Source organism: Heteronotia binoei, chromosome 8 (genome assembly GCF_032191835.1).
Source record: "Heteronotia binoei isolate CCM8104 ecotype False Entrance Well chromosome 8, APGP_CSIRO_Hbin_v1, whole genome shotgun sequence".
Lineage (NCBI taxonomy): Eukaryota > Metazoa > Chordata > Lepidosauria > Squamata > Gekkonidae > Heteronotia > Heteronotia binoei.
The window spans coordinates 25761110-25764818 of NC_083230.1; positions in this window are offsets into that span (position 1 = coordinate 25761110).

The following is a 3709-nucleotide window of genomic DNA, read 5'->3' on the forward strand; positions in this document are numbered from 1 at the left end:
AAGAAAAGAGCAAGCATGCTGGATTCAAAACAACAGTGAGTGATAGAAACCAGTCACATTAAAAAAAATTGAAAATATTTATGCACATTGATGGGATATATTTTTTTAAAGAGCGTGCCATCTCTGTTCATGTAACTGGGGCTTTTAAAAGGCAATACACATGATGAGTGATCATTAATATAAGTGAAAAAGTCACTGTGTTTATCTGTTATAGTGGAAGTTGTGAGAACCTGCGAAGAAAAATGATTTTTTTTAGGACTATAACCACCCACCTGCATTTTTCCAAAGGAAAAAAAATGGTTTGGGGGAGCGCTTTAAAAAATCCTACAAAATATTTACTGTTCTGGGGCTGAGTGAAATGCTTCTTAAACCAAGGTTTTAGTCATATAGAATGTACAGTATGAAAATTTTAAAGTGAGACAACCTACAGTGTTTATCTAATTCAGGTGGTATAGGTTGGAACTTTATTTAAATTTATTTTTAAAAAAACAAACAGGAAAAAATAAGAAGGGAAAAAATTCAAAATCTAACAACTAATTTTTAAAAAGGGGGACAAAGTATATATAAAGTAGAAACAAAAATAGGGTCTACTTATGCTACAATGAATCCTGCTCCTTCAGCAATGTCTGCAGCTAGAGAACCATGACACACAATTCGGCCCTTTCCCAGCCGGGCGGTCTATCGACCACTGAGGCTGGGGGCCGCCCATTGCCTCCCCGCGCGGATGCGAGGCAATGGTCTGTTCCAAGGGTGGGGGTGAGGAGCGGCCTTATAAGGCTGCTCCCGCCCCCAGAAACGCAGTTAGATTTTCTTGTCGGCCAGGCGCACTTACCGTCGCGCCGTTGGCCGTGTATAGCGTGGCCGTGCGGCTGTTTTGACCCCGGGAGGCTCCTGCAGCGCGGGTGTTTGCGGCGCCGTTTGGGGAGCCTTGCTTTTTCGCCCGACGATTCGACGTCTCGGTCGTGGGCGGCGGCGTGTGCTGCGGGCCATCGGGCCGGGTGACATAGCAGCACGTTTCAAAAGGGATCGGGAAGCCGCGAGGCTTTGCGGCGCCCCCCCTCCTCCTCTTCCTGTTCGCCGCATTAAGCCCTTGGGGTGGTGTGCGGTTGGCGGGTGGCCCGCAAAAGGCCTTGCCTGGCCGCAGCGGGTGATTTGGTTAGGCGTTTGTAGCCTGCGGGGTGGATCTATTCCAACACCCCCTCCCATCCTTCCTAAGAGCTTCTGTGCCTGCAGGCCAGAGTAACAGGGCAGACCAGTGGGTTTTCCCTGGGTGGCCTAGGTGTGCGCTGTGGGGGGGGTTTGACCAGTGAGGCAGTTTCCCGCTTATGCTTGATTGGCTGGGGGGCGGATTGGTGTTTGTGCACTCCCCCACCCTGTTATTTTAAAGATAAATAAATAAATAATACAGAAAAGAGAGTCATTTAGTATCTTTAGTGAGCCGCCCAGGGTTGGTGGTGATAGGCTTGTTTAAAAAAAAAAAAAAAAAGCAACCAAACAATGGGGCCTAAGAAGGGCCAAGGGAACAAAAAGGGCAAGCAGCCCGCCAAGCGCCCTCCAAAGCGACCCCACCCTGAACCGCCTCCGCCTGAGGAGCCAGAGGAAGCCCAGACCAGGCAAGCCATCATTGAACAATTGGCTGCCCTGGAGGAAACAATGGGAGTGGCCGGTCCTTCTCGTAGGGTCACTGGCCTTCTTGGCTCTGGTAGGGCAGCTACCATGTCCTTCCAGAAGGAGGTCCTGGCCAGGCTTTCTGTATTGCAGGGTGCGGAAGGAGTCAAGGGTGCTGTGAACCCAGGAGTGCCCCCGGAGGACGAGTCGTGCGAGGAACCTGAGGCCGTCGTGGTGGTGCCGCCGGTTAGCGAGGGTAAGTTGCCCGCTACACAACAGGACGTGGCTTGGCCATGGGGCCCTTGGGGGACCAGTTTAGCATCAGGTTCCAGGCCAGGGGTTGGCCCTCAAGTGTGCGGTACCAATTATTCGGGTTCATCGCCCTTTACGGGGCAGCAGGTAGCAAACAGTCCCTTGGCCCAGGCTGGTTCTTCCTCTTCGACGTCGGTGGCTGGAGGTTCTTGGGCTCCTTGGGGTGTAGCCCCCGGGAACAGTGGTTTTGCAGCCGGCGTAGGGGCGGCCGGCCAGGGACCGGCGGTTGGTGTTTTGCCCTGGGGATGGCAGCAGCCCCCTTCCGCGCCGTCGTCGTGGGCCGGGCAGTTGGCTGGTTTCTGGGGGTTTCCACCCCATCCACCAGTTCCTTATAGTGCATTGGAGTTTCACGCTTTGCCGTTTGGGGACCCTGCCATGCCCTTGGGCGACCACCTTACCGCTGCAACTAGGGAGAAAATCCTGAAAGGCGAATATGTTGATGTATTTAGCCTGCTGTATAGGGAATTGGAGAAAAAACCTAAAGATGAGCTCGACGAAAAAGACAAAGAGAAGCTCAAGCGCCGTAAAGTAGACAGAACCTGGGCTAATTGGTTGCCCGGTTTCCTTATTTATGCAGGCGTTATTGCTAGGGCCCAGCCATGGAGAGCCGCACCACTGTTCCAGTACTGCGACATTATATACCGGGCATATAATGATTTCGCTGGGGGCGCTTGGCTCCAGTACGACGAACAGTTTCGTATGCGGGCAGCGGTCAATCCTTGTCTCCAGTGGAACCAGATCAACCAGCAGCTTTGGCTGCAGCTTATGGCCCCTGCAAAACCAAACGCTGGGGAGCGATCTGATAGTGGCCATCTGGTCCAGAAGACATCGGCTACATCCTTCACTGGTGCCCGCGCAGCCGCGGGGCAGTCGGTTCAGCCACGGCTGCTTTGCTGGGAGTTCACCTCCCAAGGCTCATGCGCTAGGAAGGGCTGTAAGTATAAACACGAGTGCCCGATCTGTGGAGACCCTCACGCTTTTAACGCCTGTACCAGGTCCAAGCAGCGGTGGCCCGGTAGGCGGACCGGCGATGGGCCCGGGCAGCCCCCTGGAAAAGGGTCCCAGCCCCATTCGGCTGACGGTTCTTAGGCAGCTGTTGAATTTGTATCCCCTTTCCTGTGACGCGCGTTACCTGTTGGAGGGATTTTCTTTTGGTTTTAGAATTCCATATCAGGGCCCCCGGACCCCGTTTTTTGCCGCGAATTTGCATTCGGTTAAGGGTTTTGAGCATATTGTGAGGGAGAAGATCAAGAAAGAGTGTGCTGAGGGTCGGGTGTTGGGCCCGTTTAAGTCCCCCCCCCTGCCGAACCTGAGGGTATCCCCCCTGGGGGTTGTTCCCAAGAAGGCTGCAGGTGAATTTAGGTTAATTCACCACCTGTCTTACCCCAGGGGTAATTCGGTGAACGATGCAATCCCCCCAGAGCTTTGTTCGGTGAAGTATACTTCTTTCGACCGCGCAGTGCAGATAGTTCGGCGGTGTGGCCGGGGCGCTGAGTTGGCGAAGTGCGATATAAAATCGGCTTTCCGCCTTCTCCCGGTTCACCCCAGGGATTTTGACCTCTTAGGTTTTGCCTTCGAAGGAAGTTATTATGTTGATAGGGCACTGCCTATGGGTTGTTCAGTTTCTTGCGCCGCGTTTGAGCGTTTTAGTACTTTTTTAGAATGGGCCTTGCGTTTTAGAATGGGCTTGCGCAATACGGCTCATTATTTAGATGATTTTCTTTTCGTGGGCCCCGCTGGTTCTGGGCAGTGCCTTTCTTTGTTAACTGCCTTTGTGGATTTAGCCGGA